This window comes from Spea bombifrons, chromosome 6 (assembly GCF_027358695.1).
Source record: "Spea bombifrons isolate aSpeBom1 chromosome 6, aSpeBom1.2.pri, whole genome shotgun sequence".
Classification (NCBI taxonomy): domain Eukaryota; kingdom Metazoa; phylum Chordata; class Amphibia; order Anura; family Pelobatidae; genus Spea; species Spea bombifrons.
In genome coordinates this window covers 27,033,897-27,048,811 of record NC_071092.1, presented here as the reverse complement: position 1 = coordinate 27,048,811, position 14,915 = coordinate 27,033,897, and positions in this window count along the sequence as shown.

Below are 14,915 nucleotides of genomic sequence, written 5' to 3'. Positions count from 1 at the left end.
CTAATAAACTCCTGAAATGGAAGAATGATTTTCATAAGTCGTTCCCAGAGGATAGCTGGTACAGATCATGAAATATGTTCAGAGAAGCAGTTCACTGTGTCTTTCTTCAAGGTTTTCCATCGCTTGTATATGGTCCCTTCTATACTAAGGACATTTCAACCAGTAAACTCTGGTATATGTTGGAGATGTAAGAAAACAAAGGGCATTCTATATCATATATGATGGAATTGTGACCATATAAATCCCATTAAATATAAAATCTCCAATCTATTAAAACATTTTCTAGGCCACAGCAGGGATCTCCTCTCACCTTAGACATTTTTAATGTACTTTAGAATTCACTTCTGGTACTAAGCCTCAGCAATTATTAGCAATATATTAGTAAGGGCTAAATTATGTAAAGCAATGAAGTGGGTACCCCAGATAGCTATTCCTGGGAACAGGTCTTAGAACAAATCAAATATTAATAGGCTATGTAAAGATATTTCTGGGTCTCCTACTCTTAAATAAATACCAGAAAAGTGTCTACCTTGGTAACAACACAATCTGCGTTGTTTTTTCTTTTACACCTTTTATGGGAACTATTCATCTGAATAATATTATACATTTACTCCAAGACTCCAGTAATTTTAACATTATATCAACTTTATTCCATGATCATTTGTCGTACGTGTGTGTTGAATAGATCAAAATATTGCAACATATTTATAAAAAGAAATTATTGCAACAAGTATTTTGGATATACTGTAATCAGGGTAACAGAACAGGGATGAGGAAGCAGACTCAGGTCCAGAAACAGGTATGCATCATAACAGGCAGGAAGAGCTGAAAGAACACAGGAACCAGGATAGCACAGAAGCAGACGAGCTGAAAGCGCTGCAGTCTCCACTCTGCAAACCTCTGGCCTTTTGCCTGCGGCTATATGTCAGGGACTGGATCCATAGAGACGACTGTAAAGACCCAGAGCCCCCAAACATGGAGTTCAGGAGGTATTGAGCACTAGTGGAGTTGGACAGGGCCTGGTGCAGGGTGACTGCTCTCTCCCGGTGGGCATCCAGGGTTGTGCGGCCACATACCAGGGCGCTGACATAGCAGCAGTCCGGAACAAAGCAAAACTAAACTTGGCTGGATGTGGAAATCTGAAACAAAACTTGGAGATATCCTGCAAGCGCCCTGGAGCAGGCATGAAACACTAGAATCATGTGCAGGATGCCACAGGCTGGGAGTAGGGAAGCTAACCAGATTACCGTATTTGCTCGATTATAAGACGAGGTTTTTTCCAGAGCAAATGCTCTGAAAAATACCCCTCGTCTTATAATCAGGGTCGTCTTATAATCAGACCTCAAATAGGTCTGATTATGAGACAGATCCAGATCCCCCGCAGCGATGCAGAGGACCTGGATCCTCCTGTGTTAACCCCCCCCCAACTTACCGGTGCTTCTGAGTCCCCGGTGCTTAGTCCGGGCTGCGTGTAGAGCTCTACGCGATACAATCAGTGGATGAAGACAAAAATCATTTGGAAATAATATGAAAAAAAGATTGTTTATTTTATAAAATACATTATGAAATATTCATGTTACTTACTTTGTTACTTGTCCCCTTCCCTTTTTGCCTTCTGTATCCCCTTTATTGATTTGTGTTTTAAAAAAAAAATAATAAAAAAGGATATTAAAAAAAATATTTAATTTACTTACAATGCTTGATGAAACCTAAATTTTCTTAGTAGCTATCCGGATACCTTTACGTATCTCGGCACGTAACTTGGTACAGATATCAGTCACGCTAACTTCTCATTCCTTTCGGTGGAAAAAAAAACACTTCAGCTATCAACCTGCCCCTAATCACACTCTGGTAAGTGTTCAACATCATTGTCGGTTTTTAGGGACTTTAACAGTGGAGACGCTATCCTAGATCTATATTTAGAATGGTATCTCAACTCGATCACACGGGCATTATCCAGTTACATCTTCATCCATTCCTCCAAGAAACGAAGTGTATCCAACCCTGGATCCTCAGGTGTGACTAACAGTGCCACTATTTATATGATATACAAAGTGTAAAGGTAACCCACTTCTCAGGATATACGTGTACCTCCCAAATAAAATACTACCAAAATGATCAACCTTCAAATGATCCCAGAAGACATAGGAAGTGTTATTAGTATTAAAACTCAGCTGTTGCCCCCATGTGGACCAAGGGTAGAATATGTATGCATAGTATGTATGTCACTTGTGCACTAATTTTCGTATGAATTTTATTTTTAAAGAAAATTGTATGTTTTGTGCATTTGTATAAATCAACGAAAATGAGGAGGATCTTCAACGAAGCTAACGAAAACAAATTGCAAAAGTGACGAAAATCCGTTGCCACCTGTAGCCACCATTAGAAGCCATTTTGGTGCCATTACAAGCTCATTGATTGTTATGGCTGTGATTGGAAGGTCCAACAACCTATGGAAGTTCTTCCTTACTTTTTTCACGCTGGCCAATCAAGATTTACATTACCGTATTTGCTCGATTCTAAGACAAGGTTTTTTTCAGAGCAAATGCATTTTGGGGGGCAGAGTGGCATATAAGGGGGTATAAAGCATATCTGGGGGGCGGATGTCCATAACTGCGGGCAGGTTGGCAAATAAAAGGAAATAAAAGTAAAAAATGAATTTTTCTCAATCATAGGTTTTATTAATTATGAAAAAAATTTTTACTTGTGAATTCATATTTACTAGTTAAACCTTTTTCTTATAGGTTAGTCTTATATTCAAGCTTTTTAGGGGGTCGTCATAATCAGGGTCTTCTTATAGTCGAGCAAATACGGTAGATCGATAATAGATTACATAGACGGTAGATATGCGATATTAGAACTCACCATACTCTCAGGGCATGGTTTCAGACCTCCTTGTGAAATCCTGCTGTTGCTTCTTTTGATGTTGTTGATTCTGGTGGTTGTGTATGACCCTGGCCCGGCTTAGTGATTTACCCGGTTCCTAATCCTGTCTTCTGTTCCTGACTCCACTGACTTCTGTGTTCCTGACCTAGCTCGTCTGACTACCTGTCTTGGCTTTGACCCCTGGCTTGTATTTTTGACTAAGATTCCGGATTGTGCTTACATTTATTTTTGCTATTTTTCTATTATTTAATAAAAGCTATTTTTTATATCAGCATCTCCTGTTTCCGTCTGGTTTTCTTGGTACCCTGACACATACAGTGAAGGAAGAAGTTATTTGATCCCCAGCTGGTTTTGTACGTTTGCCCACTGACAAAGACATGATCAGTCCATAATTTTAATGGTAGGTTTATTTGAACAGTGAGAGAAAGAACAACAACAATAATCCAGAATAAGTAAATTATACATTCATTTGCATTTTACTCTGGGAAAATTGTATTTGATCCCCTATCAATCAGCAAGATGTCTGGCTCCCAGGTGTCTTTTAGCTGAGATTAGGAGCACTTTCTTTAAGGAACAGGGCAACCAAGGGAACCCAGGCACACAATCCATTAAATAGTTACTGAAAAGGGAGATAACTCTAGTCGCCACTAGAGACATTAATTGTACATATTCCGCTTTCTTTAGAAACTTATACATGGCAGCAGGGGCGTACCTAGAGTATTTGGCACCCGGGGCGGATCCTGTATGTGCCCCCCCCCACACACACTTTAAAACTACCTGGTCGAAACTGAATATGACCCCCCCAAACACCATAAAAAAATCTAACACTTTTATTTAAAGTAAGTAACACACCAAAATAGGACAAAACAATTAAATAACAATATATATATATATATATATATATATATAATTGTTAACAGCAATCACATTCCTATCATGCCCAGGCACACCCAGATTCCAGGAGGCACTCGCAGACTTGGCATGATAGGAGTATGATTGCCCTATCTACCCCTTCTCGCTCCCTTCTGCCCTATGTACCCCTTCTCACTCCCTTTTCCCTATCTACCCTTCCCTCTTTGAAGTTCACTTACCTTTCAGGAGTCCTGCGGTGGGGGTGCAAGGCCTCTGTCTCCCAGCTCTGCCACTGTATGGAACAGTATAGAGTGATGGGAGTTATGATGTACTTTAGAGCATAATTATATAATGAAAAATACATTGGAAATGGTACAGCATAACACCCATCACTCTCACACACTTACCAATCCACACACATACACCAATCCACACACATACACCAATTCACACATATACTAATCCACACACATATACTAATCCACACACATACCAATCCACACATACCAATCCACACACACATACCAATCCACACACATACCAATCCACACATATACTAATCCACACACATACACCAATCCACACACATACACCAATCCACACATATACACCAATCCACACACATACACCAATCCACACACATACCAATCCACACATATATACTAATCCACACACATACCAATCCACACACATATACTAATCCACACACATACCAATCCACACATACCAATCCACACACACATACCAATCCACACACATACCAATCCACACACACACACCAATCCACACACATACACCAATCCACACATATACACCAATCCACACACATAGCAATCCACACACACATCCCAATCCACACACACATACCAATCCACACATATACCAATCCACACATATACCAATCCACACATATACCAATCCACACATATACACCAATCCACACATATACACCAATCCACACACATACACCAATCCACACACATACACCAATCCACACACATACCAATCCACACACATACACCAATCCACACACATACACCAATCCACACACATACACCAATCCACACACATACCAATCCACACACATACACCAATCCACACACATACCAATCCACACACATACACCAATCCACACACATACACCAATCCACACACATACACCAATCCACACACATACACCAATCCACACACATACACCAATCCACACACACATCCCAATCCACACACATACACCAATCCACACACATACACCAATCCACACACATACACCAATCCACACACATACACCAATCCACACACATACACCAATCCACACACATACCAATCCACACACATACACCAATCCACACACATACACCAATCCACACACATACACCAATCCACACACATACACCAATCCACACACATACCAATCCACACACATACACCAATCCACACACATACACCAATCCACACACATACACCAATCCACACACATACACCAATCCACTCTCACTGTATGCTTTCCTACCTTTCCTCTTTTCTCCTTACAGCTCCTTTTCCTGCTCTTCGCTCCTCATCTTCTTCAGTTCTTCTGTCTTCTTCCGAGGGCACGGGGTTCAGAGGGCACGGACAGCGGTGGGCGCGGCTTCAGTGTTGTGCGCCGGGATCTGACAACAAACCCCGGCGCACAACAGCTGTTGCCGCGCGGATCGCAAGGGAGGGGTATCGGAGGTCTTTAACAGACCTCCGGCTCCCTTGAGTGATTTTAACCCGGGTTCAAGGGAAATCCTTGAACCGGCTTAAAATCACTCAAGGGAGCCGGTGGTTTGTTAAAGACCTCCGATACCGCTCCCTTGCGAGCCTGCTCCTCCAGCGGCGGACATTACTGTCCGTCTCTGGAGGGGTGCCGGGTGCCGGCAAGTTGGCACCCCCCTGATGAGCGGCACCCGGTGCGGACCGCCCCCCCCCGCCCCCCGCTAGGTACGCTACTGCATGGCAGATCAGGATGATAGGGAATTAGGTATAACATCACTGCAAGAAGTGAAATTAGACAAACTAACAAATTAACAAAGGGAAAGTCGAAATGCTATTATAACAGAGGAAGAGGTAAAACAAACTATCCAATCTCTATCCAACGGTAGAGCCCCTGATCCAGACGCCTTCCCCACTGAATATTATAAATTATTCTCCCACCAAGTGATACCAACCCTTACGACATTATACAACGATATCTTTCAAAATAATTGCCTCATACAGACATTGACTCTACTAATACCGTAATCGAGCAAAGGCCTAACAAAGGTACAATCTTATCGACCCATTTTGCTCCATAAGAGGACGTAATGATTTTAAGCAAATTAATTGCCACTAGATTACAAATATTGTTAATACACCATCGATTTTGTGAAGGGCTGCCACTCAGGCCGGGGTCAACTGTACAGACCTGGGGGCTGTAGTGGGGTCAGGGAGAAGGCCTTCAACACGGTGGCATGGCCACACTTATACAGGATATTGAAAAATCGATTCTTTGGACAGAACTTTCTGAACTTTACCTGCAATTTAAATGCAAACCCAGAAGTCATTGTCACAAATGGGTTGAAATCAGAGAAGATTTATTTGGGTCAGGGGGTCCAGCATGGTTACCCCTTGTCACCACTCCTTTTTGACTTGGCCTTGAACCCTTTACTCTGCACCCTGTTCGCCTCTTAAGATTTCAAAGCTATTTCATTCAGCACAATGGAACAAAAACTAACAGCCTCTGCTGATGATATTCTCTTACAGTATATATCTCTGACCATCTACCAACCCACATGTCCTCTCTTTATCACATACCTGCAGAGGGTAATACGGATTAAAATGAGAAAACCCTGTGGATTAAACACAGGGTTGCATGTGGTTGTTGGGATGGAAGTTAGGCTGCAAGGGTTAATGCCAAGGGGTGAAACAAAGGACACCTTCAGAATGTGCTGGTAGGCGCTCGCACCACTTAGTTTTACCGCCTTTTTGTGTTGAAATGCGCTCGCGAGCAGCTCGCGCCGCTTAGTTAGCCCGCGCTTTTGCATGTGCTGCGCTCGCGGACAGCTCACGCTATGGTTTGGGCGGGTTTTTGCGCTATAAAAGTGGAACATCTGAGGCGTCCGTTTCACTTACCGCTGGCGTGCGCTAACTGACTGCACTGACCTCAGAGTCTGGTGAGCGGCGGTTTTCAGCAAGGCCACGGGGAGCAGCATGGAAGAGCTGCTGAATTGTCGCCTGCCCGCCCTCCCATTTTTATTTATAAAAAAAAAAAGATAAAAAAAAAAAAAAAAAAAAAAGAGTAAATATTGTTTTATTTGTCGTGGCTTTAATTGGAGTGAAGTTGCTCTCTGCAAAGGGAGTGAACAATGGGGGTTTTTATAGGTGTCAGGCTGACCGGCTTTGGGGCAGTTGGCCTGGTTTTAAATTATTTGATTACTCTGTGGTTTGGGCCAAGAGTTGTGGTTTGTTTGATAGTTGTTGATACAAATTGTTCTGATTGGTTATTGTGTATTAATTGGTATAAACTAAATAAAAGACCACAGCTTTTGTTCATCCAAATTGTTTCAGTTGTCATTTATTTATTATTGCTTACAATTGGTTACAAACATTTACACCATACAACCACATGAATAAAGACTGAAGCATGACATTTAGACACATCTCTTTTTTCCCTCCAGACACTCAAAGTTTTGGATTTTGTTGGGCAAAAACCTCAATTAGTTATTCATTAAGGAGATTACAAATGAACTTAAATTATGGAAACACTACACTCTAACACTAACATAAAAAAAATTGTTCCCCAAACTGCTTTACACTAAGCAATCCCTACCTTTACTAATTAAACCAACAGACTTCAAATTGTTAGATAAACATTTGAATTTGGATCTATGGAAGGGAAAAAAACATTTTCCCATAGATTCACAGATTCTCATGAAATTGCTACCTGTGCTTATTTGAGCATGTTCTGAACACCTGCACTGTTCGTTTTATTTGTGTGTCCACGATGTACAGTGAGGGAAATAATTATTTGATCCCCTGCTGATGTTGTACGTTTGCCCACTGACAAAGACATGACCAGTCTATATTTTTTATTTTTATTTTATACAAACAAATACAAAAAAGACTCAACATTAATATATAGAAAGTCTTAAGATTACTTAGTACAAAAAAGTTAAAATACAGACAATGGAACCTATGCCTAAGGAGGAGCATCGGTTTGCTTCAAACTTGATCAGTCTAGAATTTTAACGGTAGGTTTATTTGAACAGTAAGAGACAGAATAACAATAAAAAATCTAGAAAAACACATTTCAAATAAGTTACAAATTGATTAGCATTTTACTCAGTGAAATAAGTATTTGATCCCCTTTTAATCAGCAAGATGTCTGGCTCCCAGGTATCTTTTATACAGGTAACAAACTGAGATTAGGAGCACTCTATTCAAGGTAGTGCTCCAAATCTCAGCTTGCTACCTGTATAAAAGACAGCCGTCCACAGAAGCAATCAATCACATTCCAAACTCTCCCCCATGGCCAGGACCAAAGAGCTGTCCGAGGATGTCAGGGACAAGATTGTAGACCTACACAAGGCTAGAATGGGCTGCAAGACAATCGCCAAGCATCTTGGTGAGAAGGTGACAACAGCTTGTGCGATTATTCGCAAATGGAAGAAAAACAAAATAAAACACTTACCCGTTATGCAGTAGAGAGCTTTGAGACGATGAATGGGGGGCACCACTATGTGGTGAAACCGAGAACAGGAACCAGTTCAAATGGCAATGGGTAGACAGCAAAAGATATAATCCAGGTCACTGTCCAGGGGTCAAAGGCAGGTGGCAGACACAAAGTAATCCAGGTCACTGTCCAAGGGTTAGATGCAGGCGGCAGACAAAAGGTAGAAAACAGGGTACAAACCGGGTCAAAAAAGCAAGGTTCACAGGGACAGGATAACAGCAGCAGGGAGACACAGAATGCAATTAAGCAGCTCTGAATAACTGAACACCGTCATCATGGTTCCAGGGCTTTTATAGGACCAGCAGGCACCTCCCCCGTAGCTCCACCGCCCGCTTGTTCCAGCAAACAAGGGATTAATGGAAAAACACTGCCCCCTGCCTGTTCCGGCAACGAAGGGGTTAAGGGAGGTGGCCTCCTTACAGCACACGGAAGCACCGCCACCTCTGTTAGCAGCCGTGCCTCTCCATTACTGCGGTCTCCAGCTCCCTGCGAGTGAAGTACTTGGGGAGAAGAAGAACGACTGCCGCCTCGAGGACCAGCACCCCGCGACATGACCGTGCCGCCCCCTCCTAGTGCGTGCCATGGAGTTACGGCAGCAATGAGAGGGCTCCATGCAAGATCTCACCATGTGGAATTTCAGTGATCATGAGAATGGTGAGGAATCAGCCCAGAACTACACGGGAGGATCTTGCCAATGATCTCAAGGCAGGTGGGACCATAGTCACCAAGAAAACAATTGGTAACACACTACGCTGTGAAGGACTGAAAAGGTCCCCCAGCTCAATAAAGCACATGTACAGGTCCGTCTGAAGTTTGCCAATTAACATCTGAATGACTCACAGGAGAACTGTTGATAGTGCTGTGGTCAGATGACACCAAAATCAAGCTATGTGGCATCAACTCAACTCGCCATGTTTGGAGGAGGAGGAATGCTGCCTATGACCTCAAGAACACCATCCCCACCGACAAACATGGGGGTGGTTTTTGGTAAGGGGACAGGACAACTTCACTGCATCAAAGGGATGATGGATGGGGCCATGTACCGTCAAATCTTGGGTGAGAACCGCCTTCCCTCAGCCAGGGCTTTGAAAGTGGATTGTGGATGGTTATTCCAGCATGACAGTTAGCAAAAACACACGGCTAAGGCAACAAAGGAGTGGCCTAGCCAGTCTCCATACCTTAATCCCATTGAAAATCTGTGGAGGGAGCTAAAGGTTGGAGTTGCCAAACGTCAGCCTGGAAACCTTAATGACTTGGAGAGGATCTGCAAAGAGGAGTGGGACAAAATCCCTCCTGAGATGTGTGCAAACCTGGTGGCCAACTACAAGAAACTTCTGGCTTCCGTGATTACCCACAAGGGTTTCGCCACCAAGTACTAAGTCATGTTTTGCAAAGTGGTCAAATACTTATTTCATTGAGCAAAATGCAAATCAATTTATAACTTATTTGAAATGTGTTATTCTGATTTTTTTGTTATTTTGTTCAAATAAGCCTACCATTAAAATTATAGACTGATCATGTCTTTGTCAGTGGGCAAATGTACAAAATCAGCAGGGGATCAAATAATTATTTCCTTCACTGTAGGAGGTGACAGTAGGTTCTCACCCTATTGTGAGTGTGCCTTGACGTGGCGGGTGAGCTTAATTATGCTTTGGCCAATTCATATTACCAAAACCTCTCATTTACAGTATCTCACAAAAGTGAGTACACCCCTCACGTTTTTGTAAATATTTTATTATATGTTTTAATGTGACAACACTGAAGAAATGACACTCTGCTACAATGTTAAGTAGTGAGTGTACGGCCTGTATAACAGTGTAAATTTGCTGTCCCCTCAAAATAACTCAACAGACAGCCATTAATGTCTAAACCTTGGCGACAAAGTGAGTACACCCCTAGGTGGAAACGTCCAAATTGGGCCCAAAGTGTCTATTTTGTGTGGCCACCATTATTTTCCAGCAGTGCCTTAATCCTCTTGGGCATGGAGTTCATATTATGTTTATATATACAGTGACCAACTTAATTAGGGTGAGATGCACAGACAGTTTTTGTTTTTGTGTACAATGTGCTACATTTTAAAGGGCCCATATGCTTCACACTAAAAGTAACAGAAAGTTCCCAGGAAATAGTCTGCTAAGCATTTTCCTTTTATGTCTTGTGCTATGTATAAACTTAGAGAAGGGATCAAATATTAATTACACATGCCACATCAGCAATATGTGAGATTTATGCATGTCCTTTAAACAATGGCCAATGTGGGCACCCTATTAAAGGGTAACCACATCTGTGATTTTGTTTTAAATATATATTGATTTTATATGTTGCTAAAACAAGGTCCTGCAATATGTAGGATGCATAACCTGAAATTGTAAGGACTTACCTGCCTTTCCGGTCCTGCTCCATGGCTGCTCCCGCAACGCTTCCTCCTCAGGCGGCTTCCCGTGCAGGCGGCTTCCACCGCTACCCGGTCGGCGTCTTCACCGCATGGCCGACCATGTGGCAAACAGGTACCACCATGTGGTCAAAACTTAATATTGCTCGTTACATTTGTAACATGCTTTTACAACCTCGGGTGACCTCTTCATGCGGGACACGCCTCCTCCTCTCCCTACTTAAACCTGGACTTCCTCTTCTGGGTCACCCTTGGTTGGTGTATTTTGCTTCTTGCTTGTGCATTTGATTGTGACTGACTGCTCCGTTTTGACTTGGCTTGTTGACCTTGTTCCTGTCTCTCTGATTCGTCTCCTGATTCCTGCTCGTGTGGTATTGATACGGCTTGTTGACCTCGTCTCTGGATTCTGATTCGGCTTATCCTGATGACCTGTCTGACCCGGTTGGTTCTCTGACTTCCTGGTTCCTGTTTGGCCTGGCTCACTCCGCCATCCGGGGGTCCTACCTCACCATATCAGAAATACTAATAAAATGAAAGCCCAGTCAACTTATTCTAGGGGAAAATTTGAAATATTAAAAAAATTTTTTAAAGTATATTTTTAAATAGAATATCCTTAAACAGTTAAGGTTAAATGGAAAACCCAGTTACTCTGCTATTAGATGATAATCACTTAACGGTATTATGACTGTGACCCAGTGACCAGACTTCTCCTTTAAGCACGGACACTCATGGAAGAGATATACTGTGCTGCATTAAAACCATTACTGCTCTGCATGACACATAGTTTTATTTCTTCTGAGCACATGGTTACACTACTATATTTCCCTTTTAACTAGGGATGGACATTAAAAATAGTCACTGGATGTGGTCACCTTACCCTAGTGTGAAAAAATAAAACAAATAAAAAAAATGGTCCCATTGTATAGTCTCAAACAAAATGCTGTTTGTATAATTACAATATTAACATTTTCAATAGGTAGTTGTACATTTTTTATGTATAAATCTTGTCCTATGAAAGGACGGATAATAGGTCAGGGCCATGCTGCACTACTAATAATGAAACACAGAGATATGCAAAGCCAAAAACAGAACAGATAAACTTTCATTTTTTATTTTGATGATAATTCTGCAGTTTGGCTTCCAATTGCTGTGACAGGAGGTTGGGAAAGCATGATGCGGTTCTGCTGATGTTCCTGTGAAATGAAGATGAAAAGACAATTTATGCTGAAGAGTTGTATGTTATCAATTCACACAATTAAAAATGAAAGTACGAGTTTGGCCTGTGTAAAACACACACACACTACTATTCCCATCACTGGTGGCCAGGATGACAATGGGGTTCATGAGATTTTTAGGCCTTAAAACATGTGCATTGTAGGTGCAAAATAGTATTACAAAGGTGTAAGTATCTATGATGTACCTATAGTTAAAGTTAAAGAATGTAACCCCTTATTATGTGTCCCTCTCTTTGATGTGTTGTGTAATGGCTTTGTGTACAATCTACACATATGTACAACTATATCATTTGAAAAAAACCAAAATGGGGTTTCTTGAGAAAAAACCATTGTGCTATCATTACGCTTACTATTATGTTTGGTATATATATATACCGTATATATTCCGGCGTATAAGACAACCCCCAACTTTTACAGTCCAAATATAGAGTTTGGACTATACTCGCCGTATAAGACTACCCCTCTACCCAGCGTACAACAACCAGCCAATCACGGCAAGTGATGTACCTTACCGGTGATTTGCTGGTTGATTTGCTGACATATACATACATGCACTGCCCTTACACACACACACACACATATATAATATATATATCTATAGATATATCTACACATATGCCTGTCCATACATACACATTTATACACTGCCCTCACCACACACCCCTGCCTTTACACACACATGTATATGTATATATATATATATATATATACACACACACGTATGTATATATATATATACACACACACACGTGTGTGTGTGTATATATATATATATATACACACACACACACACACCAGTATATATATATATATATATATATATATATATATATTTCTCCCCCCTTTCTCCCCATCTCTTACCGTATCTTCTGTCTTCTTTCTTCCATCCAGTTGTGGGAGCCCGAGGTCTGGCACTTCAGACCTCGGCTTCCCTGCTCTCTAATCACTACGCGCCGGCTATTGATGCCGAGCGCGGGGACATGACGTCATCCATGCGGTCGGCATCAATAGCCGGCGCCTAGTGATTAGAGAGCAGGGAAGCCGAGGTCTCAAGTGCCAGACCTCGGGCTTCCCTGCTCCCTCATCACTACGCGCCGGCAATTGATGCCGGGCGCCGGGACATGACGTCATCCCTGCGCTCGGCATCAATAGCCGGCGCGTAGTGATTAGAGAGATTGGTGGCTTCGTGGGAACCTCCGGCTTGGTAAGTACCCGGCGTATAAGACGACCCCCCACTTTTAAGAAAAATTTTTGGGGTTAAAAAGTCGTCTTATACGCCGGAATATACGGTATATATATATATATATATATATATATATGTTTTTTTGAGCACGTTTATCATGATAACTTGATGAGATGCACTTTAAAGTATTTCATAGGCTCTTTTGAGCTGGAGTTTGGTATATCATTTTTTTGGGAGGGGTTCCACCTGTAGTCTTTGGCCAAAAGTCTGTGCTGCTCAATAAAGAAAACAAGCTTAACTTAATGGCATGGACATTTACCATCAGCCATGCTTTTCAGACCTGCTATTCGAACTGCTCCAGCCAGTCTCTCCGGCAGACGATGGCGTGCCCGGCTCGAACACCGAAACTCCAATCATCAAGCGTGGCAGGAAAAAATAGATTCTGTACCTAGAAAGGAAGATATGTTTGCCATTATTGAACAGGCCACCCAAGGAATACGTAGAAGCCTCAAGGAAATCGAGGCATTCAGCAACACCAAGATCGGCATCATGGGCCATGTCTGGCCCCTACCCTTGGGCGTCAACATCTGTCATACACTGTATGGCAGCGGACACCAGTTTTAAAAGTTTTGGAGGCGATCAACGATCACCTCCTAAACTTCAATGGTGTGTCTGAAATGCCTCGATCACGAGGCATTCAGCGACACTGAACACTCACCCCAGGATTTCGCCACTCGCAAGATGAAAATTGGAAAAGTTTGCCCGAATGTCTCCAGACCCTCTAGAAAACTCTGGCTCCACTTGCAGGTTGAATACAGGTAGTGCATTCAACCATGCAAGTCAATGGAGCCCAGCTTCTTAATCAATATGTGATTAGTAAGATATTAAATGTTATTAATGGTAACATTTCAAAATTATTATGCATCAGAGGAACCATCCAATGTAAGAAAAAAAAAAAGTCCAAAAAGAATAACATAAAAAGTTTATTATTACGAGATAAGTGCTGAAATTAGCGCTGTAATCTTCCCAAAAATCTTGACATGGAAAGAGTTAAAGTAAAAGCATTTCAAATACCCAAGGGGTATCTAATTAAAAAAAATGAATGGTTTGATGGGGTAAATTTGAGTCACCGGGTTCAAAGATAGGGCATAGGCACAGACTGACCAAAATGGGGGGGGGGAGCGCACTTCCCAAAAAGTGGCCTTTTAACCCCAAACTCCAGACAAACCCATGCATGGGTGGTATTACTGTACTCGGGAGATGGTGCTGAAGACACATTGGGGTGTTGTTTTATAGTGGCGTATACCTGGAGCTATAAATTCATATCTGAAGTACAATTTGTTTTTAAAAAATACAGACAAAATTACTACCACAAACTTTAGCAAAGGCTGGTGGTAGAATCTAATGCATGGAAAGGGTTAAAATACTAGCATTTGAAATACCTTAGGGTGTCTAGTTTGGAAAAATATATGGTTTGATGGAGTAAATTGAATTAGCCGGCTTCAAAGATGGACCTATTAGGACATGGGGCAGTAGGCCCAGATGTAAAAGTTCCAAGTTAAAAAATGCGCACTTCCTAAATGTGGCATTTTGGTCTTGGTGACTCTTTCAATGGATCCAGGAGACGTGTCGGTG